Below are 10100 nucleotides of genomic sequence, written 5' to 3'. Positions count from 1 at the left end.
TTTAATTTATTTTAACCTTTTATTTGTCATATTCAAATCAATCTAATTAAAATTAGATGTTAGGAATCTGCTACATCTTCTAAAACATCTAACAACATCCCATTCGGAAATGGGTCATAACGCTCTTTCGATTATGAATAAACACAAACATTTTGGCCAATCAGATTCAATCTTCGGTTTACAATTCTAAAATTAGTTCCACGGCTTCATATCATTATTATTATTGATGCTGTCTTACGTTGAATTCAAGTAGTTTTGGTATAATTTTAAGCCATAGTCCGCCAGTCTAGCATCCTTACATTGATAACGGAAACGAAAATGTCTAAATTTGAAGCCCTTCACCAGATAGTGAAATTTTATTTTATGTTGAAATAATTTTGCAAGGAATGAAAAATTGCAAACAGACAATTATTCTCGCACATATGAATATTAATTTAAGGTAGGATTCTTCTCATATTTCTAATATTTAAAAATTAATGAAATTTTCACAGAATCAAGAAGACAATATCAGTAAGTGATAGTATCAGTGAAGTTAAATTTGACCGTTTTATATTAGAGACAAGGTTAGGTCAAGGTCATTATCTTTTTCCTTTACATTAATATTAAAAAAATAACTGTTGCCAATCATGTTGTACCTACTGCTATTCCAAAATTTTAATGATTGTTCTTTTTACATAAAAACCAATTACTATATCGGGTCTATAGCAAGATATTACCAAAATTACATAAATAGTTTAACTTAACTTGATATTGGCTAATCCGAATTTTCTCTGTTTTTTCTTAATTTTTTAGGATATATTAGTTATTTTCATATGCTTCCTATATTTAACTTTTTCTTATTTTCACATATAATAAAGTAGTCTTATAAATGTACAAAATGATACAAAAACAAAAAGTTTTGATCGTTTACTAAAAGAGAAAAAAATACTTTTTATAGATTTTTGGCTCAAATCTGCACTTTGATAGGAAGCGTTCAAAAGCTAATAAAGTTCTAGTTTGTTTGAAAAGTCATATTCATTTGATATATTTTGAAAGATTAGTCCCTCATTATTAATCTAACTTACACTGGAAAATTTCTCCATGTCTTCGATTGTGTAAAAATTATAACTAAATTCATTGTTCTATTATAATTCTGAGAGGCAGAAAAGAAGATATTTTCATACGCCACCATTCCGCCAAAAATATAGTCCCTGCTAGTTTTCAAACGCAGTTTACCATTTCTATTTAGAGTTGTACAATTGTGATGAGGAAAGAAAAATATGATCTTTTCAATTCCTTACACCTCAATATATAAGACAAATAAGCAAATATACTTTTAATGTTTCATCTAGTCAGAAACCAGAGAAGAATCCTACCTTAATTTAATCAGATGCAGCTTGACCTTACCCACTGTTTCCCCATTGAATTGAACTTGGTTGGTTGGTAGGAAGAACCGTGTTTGTTAAGTTTAGAAAAGAAAAGGTTTCCTCCAAATAGGATTTTAGGATCTGGAAAGAATATTTCAATTAATTGGATAATTAACAGGTTCTTCATATAGATTTGTCTTAACGGGATTAATCTTCCTGAAAAAACATTATGGAAGCATGAACGTTAATGTCCAGTAAATGCTGTTTACTGTAATTTTGCATATATTTCGCCCATGTATGACAAAGTTTTTACTTTAAACAATGAAATATAAAACACATGGTTACTGTCTTGAAATATAAACGATATTTGGGCGAGTGTAAGAAAATGTGATACGTTTTCGACCTATGCCCAAATATTGCTTATATTTCAAGACAGTTATTTTGTATTTTGTTTATCCTGCAACACATTCTTTATATTTTGACCGTCCAAAACTAGCTATTTTCTACAGATCTAGGCACATCTCTGCAGTTAAAAGTGTGACGCCATGGCGTTAACGTTGCAATATACATGACGTCACAATTCTTTTAGAACGTCGGAGAACATGCACGAGGCTTCATTAGGGCAGTGACCGTATAAAGCTTTGGTTTATTAAGTTATCTTTATAAGGTCAATGAAAAGGGTAGTTGCAGGATAAAAATAAATTCAAGTACCTAAAAATGTTCAAAATGAATATCTACCATACCTGCCTTTTATGTACCCCCTCAACACTGCATCCTAATTTCAGAACATTTTGTGTAGTTGACTGACCCACCATTCGGCATAAAATAGAATGATGCTGTAATTACATGTATACATTGAATAATATGATTTAAATAATAATTAATCTTTGTACATGCTATCTTAGCCAATTTCTCTTTACTCGACATGATCAATTCCCCGCAAGCTACTTGATGTACACACATGGATTCATCGGTGGTATATTTTAGTCAAATTGCCAAATTACAGCATAACAAAATAAAAACACTTTATTTTTGTTAATGTTTACACATTTCTATTCATTTCTAGAGCTAAATACATATCTCTTAATACCAATATTACGAAATCCGTTTTTCTAAAATTGACGTCATCTTGCCTACTATGACATCATAATATTTTACTGATTTAGTCAAGGTATAATATTTTTTATGCTTTCGTATTACCCCCGCGAAGAACATTTATACCAATTTGAGATTCTTTTGTTTTTGTTATATTTAAAGGGACAAGGTATATCATCCTTTGGATTATTGAACTACAACGAAGGGCAATATGTGGATATGCTCCTACGCGATAGAATATCCATACAGTACAAGAACAATTCCGAAGCTTTTATTATTTTTTCTAATAAACGGAGAGGTAACCAGCATTCAAACAACGACACTTCAAACAGTCAGTGCTAAAGATGATTCGAACGCGATGCTGAGTGCAACAACAGTTGAAGCTGGAAGCGAATCAAATCTGAAATCAAGCCCCAATGCAAACATACAAACGACTTCTAATCCAGATAGTTCTACGGAATATGATAAATGTACAGAGAAAACTAGAGGGATGAGTAACCCAAGCGATATCTGTCCAGGAAAAGAAAACTCGCAACTAGATTCAGAATTAAACAAAACTACTGCAGGGGTTAAAAGATCAGAAAATAGAAGTAATGATACACAAACGCAGACATATGAAAATTCAATGGAAGTTGATGTAAACATTTCTTTTTCGTTGAATTTAGTATTTGCATTGTTGATAGGAATAGCTATAATGACTACTAATAGTGCAGGGGTTCTGGTATTTTGTAGAAATGGTAATCTGAGAAAAGGTACTTACTTTGGATTGGTTTTAGGTTTATCTGTGAACGATTTTATGTTTGGGGTTAGTGCATTTTTTCATGGAATTCGTCGAATGTTCTACCCCCTGTCCATATCTTTGGAATTATGCATTTTCTTAACCGTTCTGTCTTTCTCGTGTGTTATAATGTCTCTTTTTCAAAGTTTATGTATAAGTCTCCATCGATTACTAGTAATTTCGGAAAATGATTTGGATGTAAAACTTTTTAAAAACAGACGGAAATTTATCGTGTATATATTGGGATGGTTAGGAATTGTGGTAACTCTGTCTTCTTTAATTTCTACCTCTGAACACTATGCTAGCACTGTGTGCAGTCCTGTAGAATATATACAAACAACTTTAATGTATTTGTTTGGACTCTGATTTTCTTCGATGTGGCGTTACTGTTTTTCACTCTCATTTTTTACGGTGTAGCTATGTATGTTCTACTGAAACGTTATTCAGGCATGTCGACAGAAACATCGGAACAAGTAAGCACACTAAAAAGAAAACGTCTTTTCAAGTCTATGAAACTGGTCGGGTGTTTACTACTCTTATTATTCGTATCTTCTACTCCATATATAGTCATTCTTCCTTTAGAGAGCATGAATATAAAAAGTCACACTTCAAATTCACCATTATATATTTTATCATTCTTACTTTTAAGTTTAAACAGTTTTTTAAATCCCATTATCTATATTTATCACATACAAGAGTTCAAAACTGCTCTCAAACATCTTTTCTGTTAACGCTCTGTAATGTTTTTTTTTACTATCTCAACACTATATTATTTTCAAAAGTTTAGTTCTTTACATTTCAAATGTTTCTTTTAGGAAACTTAATTAAAGAAAATACAATTTAATTTTTCAAGAAATGCATATGTTTACAATCAAAAAATTAATTATTCATGTTAAGATAATTCTAACGTTCATTCTTCTCACTTTTTATGTCGAAATAAAAAAAAAAGATTTTAATTACGCAATTTGAAAGAGCACACTTTTGACTATATCATGCTTCGTAATTATATTCTGTCTTGATATCATCCTAGAATGTTATAATGTAAATTTCTGTCATTTTATTAATTACACAGCACAATCATTTGTCTCAATCTTAGAAATTAAACATTATTTGTGACGTTTTAAATTAATATTTTTTGATATTTTTGTTCCCCAAATTCATTGTCAATATACATATTCATTTTTTTAAACTAATTGAAATAATAACTGTGTTACTTTTGCGACATCATTTCTGCGTTTGTTTCGGTAGAGAACTGAAAATTATTTTTAATGTTAGTTGCATAATGATTTATGAAAAATGTTAGTAAAAGAAGAGCATATATATTAATAAATGTCATGGAATGATTGCAATATTTCTTTGTTGAAAAAAAAACAATATTCAGGATTGTGATATCAAGTACTCATGTTTGCAAGTGTACATCATCCATTCCAATTTATAAATTATTTCTACATGTCAGTTTTATATTATGATAGACATTTTACGAATTGATATAAATAGATATCAAGAGTGTTGGGTGCTTGAATGCCCAAGCACGTTGTGCATAAGATATTTACATTCTGGTTGAATTATCACGAAGTCAACTCACCTAACTTTCAAAGACTCATAACAGATCAAACAGTAAAGCGTAAAAATATAAATTATGCATAAATTGATTTTTAAAATTGACATTAAAAAATAAAGGACCATGGTTCATAAAAAAATCCACCGTTCTAACAATAGTTATACTAAAACATGTGGGTGTCTATACCAAATATATATAATGAGGCAAAATACAATCCTCTAAGTTTGTGACATTCTATGTTTATATATCATAGGTAGTAGTCAACGCAAAATGGAATAACGCAAAAAATGGTATCACGTTTGTTTAGTTAATGTATTTTGCATTTAAATGAATTGAATCACATAAGTAAAATGTAAAAAGACACTGTTTCGGATTATTGCATTTAACGTTATAACATTATCCTAAAATGTTTTGACATATGTTGTTAAACCTTTAAAGTTCGTTTCCTATGTAAATTATACTCAAAAAAGTCTAATGTATTCAACTGTTTCTTGATTGTATTATATTTGAGTAGATAATGTACAGTGGTCTACACGCTTTTAAAAAAATCTTTAAATAAATAGAATCTGTGATTGATTGATTGATTAATTGTACATTGTTTAACGTCGCTCTCGAGAATTTTTCACTCATATGAAGACCTCACCGTATACCGGTGAAGGGCTTCAAATTTTAACCTTTACTCGGCACTCAGGGCCATTGAGCAATGAGGGATCTTTATCGTGCCAACGCCTGCCGCTGACACGGGGCCTCGGTTTTTAAGGTCTCATCCGGAAGACCCGCAACTTTCACTTCAAAGTGTCAAGTGCATGGCGAAGGAACAGTTGCTACCCATAATTTTTTTTTTCGACTTAAGTCAGTCGCGGCCGAAATTCGAACTCATGACATCCCGATCACGGAGCGAGCACTCTACCGACTGAGCCACCGTGAACGGTAGGAATCTGTGAAGAGGGCATAAAACGCAGTATTTTTCGAAATTTCCCTCGTGGGGATCAGATTCCTAGGATCTGTAAGCATCCTTTGTTGCCCAGTCACACACGCAGTGATCCTTTTGTATGTAGTTTAACGTTTTAATTGATAGTACGGCGTTGATTGATCTTAAGGTTTAGCTGAGGATCACAACATTTTTTTTTCTCATATAGATTTTTTTTTCAACAATTCTTCTTCACAGAAATATTTCAACAGGTCATCAAGTAGAGGAGCACAGACAGAGTTCATAAGAATTTCTACCATTAATTGGAAGACTTGCTTTCCGATGTGTCCGATTTGTCCTATATAATTAGTTTTATTATGTCTGGGTTTTTTTTCCCGATAAACGTTCCTATTGAGACTAATATGGAGAGGATAAAGAGCTGCAAATTTTGTCTTATACATGTAATAGGCACACAAGTCTATTAACAGTGAGGGATCTTTATCCTGTCAGCAGCTACTGCAACAATTTGTTAATACCGTCTTATCCGAATGGCCGGTCTCCGCGTCCCACAGTGATATTCGAACCTTTGACATAAGGTCCAGCCATCGCTGATTTCCATGATATATTTACATCTGCAACAGCCAAGAGAGTGATTCCATATATTTCTGTTTAATTTTAAAGTAAAATAGTAAAGTTAAGAAAAAATCCGAAAGACATCAAACACAAAGACAGTTGCAGAAGATTTAATCCATATTAGGCCTCCTTAGATCCTGACCTTTAACTTTGCGAAATGTACATACCGGTCGAATTATCATGAAATCAAAAAAAAAAAAAAAAAAAAAAAAAATAAGGACTAGTTTATAATTGAATCGAAGACAGGGAAAGTTATAACGGAGAAAATATGTCAAATCTATATTGTAGAATGTTATGTTTTACTTGTTTAAATTAAACAATAAAACGTCTTTTTTGTTGTTGAAAGAAAAAAAATTATTGCATCTCTTGCAGAAAAAAAAATATCATACACCCCTTAAGCGGTTTATATTTTTTCTGCTTTAACTGGTACGGTAAATCTTGCACATAAGGAGACATTTTGCTGCTCATATTTATATCTGTATAATTTATGTAGTCATATGAAATAGGGTTTCTCAACGCAGTACAGTTAAGGTGCGCAATGGAAATATCGACTATATTCTGTATTTAAAAAATGTATTCGTAATCGGGATGGCGATTATTTTTAGTTCATTATTAATATCGGATAATTGTAATTATAATTAATAACTACATATCGAGGAGGATTATATTTTATATTTAGACTAGTCACTGATGCGGCAGTCACGCGATTTTAGCACATTGACTTGAAGTATTGATGTTACATATACACAGGCAACTTAGCCACATATGATTCTCATATGAGTATCATATGATTCTCATATGATTGGATTCATATGAGAATCATAGAAAAAGGGCATCATATGTGAATCGTATGAAGCAAATCATATGATTTACATATGATCCACATATGTGAATCATATGAAAATAACTACATATGATTTTCATATGAATGATTTAAGTGTGTTTCAAGCCATTTACATATGAGAATCATATGAAAAGGGCGTCATATGTAAATCATATGAAACACTTATGTGTGTTTCAAGCCATTTACATATGAGAATGATATGAAAAGGACATCTTATGTAAATCATAAGAAACACTTGTGTGTTCTTTTTCAATATTTTTCACATTCTTGTACACATTTAAAAATCAGATATTTCTGCTTTAGATGAAAATTCATTACATTACAATGATCTATCTTCATTGGTTAAATATTTTAAAATATCTTAAAATGCTTACACAACTTTTTTGATAAAATTATTTTCATCAAGAGAAATAACTTATTTTTCACAGTGTACATTTTAAACAAGAAAATATACAAACAAGTCAGTAGCATTTGTCGATACATGTATTTAACATATTCTAACATGAGTACAAATTATAAGATTTCAGCAAAATGATTTAGTAGTTAAACATGTATACTGTACATGTACAAATGAATAACATAATTAGTTCATGTATAAAAATACCATATGACATGAAAGTGTCCAAAGCAAAATTGAAATATCAGCAATAACATGTCATGTATTCTCTATTGTAAATTTATGAAAAATCAAGTTATTGATTATTCCAGCATACAATACGAAAATGGGAAATTGTCACAGCTCAAATTCAGACAAGATTGTGTACATCCTCCCCATTTCATAATTATTCCATATATTTCCTTGTTCTTTTTCCTTCTTTATCTTTCAACTTTTTCAGTTGTCCTCCCTTTGATCTTCCATGACCATTTTGAAAATCTGTTTGAACTGTACCATACCAAAAATGAATATCCACCACTTCTCCTCTTCCTGAACGATTTCTTTATGGCACAGAATGGTCTCTACAAAAATTTCAAAAGTAAAAATAAAATAATTCTTAAATTCTATGAGTTATAAAAGTTACTTAGGTATAATCAGCAAACAAATGTATGCCCAATTCACTGACACAGATATGATACAAGATAAAACTAACGTTATATATGTTATACTAGGTGTTTTGAGGAATCCTATGATGTAATTTGAAAAACAATTACACTATTGAAAGATATGCTTCATAATAAAATCATAAAAAGCAATTTTTTGAAATTTTGACAATTAAATTTGGAATGTTCAAACAGTATATATTAATTCAGATTGTCATTAAATTAAAAAGATTCTGATACAAATACATGTATATTATTTTTGGACAAAAAATACTACAGACAAATAGACAGGCAGAAAAACAGACATTGTGATTCCAAGATATCCCAAACTTTTAGGAAGACTATAACAAAGTTTATTTAACAGTGTGTAGTTACCTTAACTTTGAAGCAAGACTTGGATCTTTGGATTTGTTCTTTATCTTATGAGAGGCTGACTGTATATTGAACCTGTAAGACAAATACTCATAGTCAAACACAGTAGATATTTTCTAAGAATACATTTAACTAAAACTTAAACTATTAAAAAGAGAGAGTACAAGTTTTTAGGTTCTCTATAGTCTTAAATATATGTAACATTTAATCCGAAGCTATAGGCACGCGCACCATTCACTAGTGTTGGGGGAAAAAATAATTGTCAGTCAATGAATACATAGATGTAAATATTCAATAGATTAGCTAGCTGATGTTCTTTCAACACACATGCACATGTATTTATACCTAAATTTAAACTTTAAAGTTGGATGTCACTGTTATAAATTTTTAGTTGAAATTCAAAAATCCAATTTATTCCCCCTCTCCCCAAAAAGTTATTGTATACTATATAGTTTCATAGCCTTTACAGCCAGCAAAATCTATTCATACTTTGCATATTTTAAGTGCACTGGATTAAAATTATAATGTAGAATAAAATTTCTAGAGTATTGAGTTGAGTTGAATTTATTTTTGATGAAGCCATGCAAACAATGTAGAATTATAAAAGAACAAAAAAAAATTATAAAGAAATATTTTGTCATAAAGAGACATTACAGATACTTTGATATTTTATTGCAAGTATTCATTTTTACCTTCAATATTGTGATGATTCAATCGTCTGTCAAATCAGCTTCATGATCAATCGCCAGTCTTATCAGCTTCGGGCTCTTTGGACTGAAAAAAAAAACAGCACTGTGACACTGAACTCAAGTTGCCGAATGCATCTATAGGCCATAAAAACAAACATTTGTCATTAAGTTGAAGAAGGAATCCGGACTTGATAACGATCTCAACATACATAACGCTAACTGACATACAAAGTTTCTACTTTCACTATCAGTACGTAACAAAACGAAAGCAAATTCAAGTTTTAAAAAGTAGTAATGCCTTTAGCCTAACATGTAATGTTTACATTCATTCAGAAACAAATTTTATCCAAACTTACTTACAGATCACGAACGTTAGGTTTACGAAATGCATTGATTTAACAATTACATGCATGATGCAAGTGATAAGAGTATATAGGGAGTTCAAACGCACCTGTAACCATAATGAAATGATATTTAAACAAAATGAATCAAAAGTCTTTTTAAAATATAGTTAGAAGATCACTTGCCTTTTCCAAACACCCAACACGTCTTCTGCAGCAGTGACGTCAAAAAGGACGTATATTTTCATCCGATAAAAGACAAAACAGGCTCGGAGAAAAATACGGAATTATTTTAATTTTACTTAGCCAAACCCAAAAGATTTAAAATGAAAAACAAATTAATTTATTCTTTATCTATTTTGTCTGGGAAATGCATTATAACAGAAAAAAAATTGTGAAAGGTTTTTTTTAGAAGGAAAGAGGGGGGGGGGTAGGGTAAACAGAGTAGAACTTTACATATAATTAATTACTAACAAATTCTTTTGAATTAATG

The 10100-nt window shown here is 30.6% G+C and overlaps 1 long non-coding RNA gene across 1 annotated transcript; it reads right to left on the bottom strand.

The window, feature by feature from the left end:
* Nucleotides 1–7992: 7992 nt before the first annotated feature.
* LOC134269884 (uncharacterized) lies at nucleotides 7993–9497 on the bottom strand. Its single transcript, XR_009992664.1, has 3 exons — nucleotides 9270–9497; nucleotides 8581–8652; nucleotides 7993–8124 (listed from the first exon to the last, which is right to left on the bottom strand). It is a non-coding gene; the product is annotated as an uncharacterized LOC134269884 (long non-coding RNA).
* Nucleotides 9498–10100: the final 603 nt, after the last annotated feature.

Source organism: Saccostrea cucullata, unplaced genomic scaffold (assembly GCF_032062105.1).
Source record: "Saccostrea cucullata isolate Sc308-1 unplaced genomic scaffold, CSIRO_AGI_Scuc_v1 ctg3704, whole genome shotgun sequence".
NCBI classification, from domain to species: Eukaryota; Metazoa; Mollusca; class Bivalvia; order Ostreida; family Ostreidae; genus Saccostrea; species Saccostrea cuccullata.
This window is presented reverse-complemented; position numbering and strand designations above follow the sequence as displayed.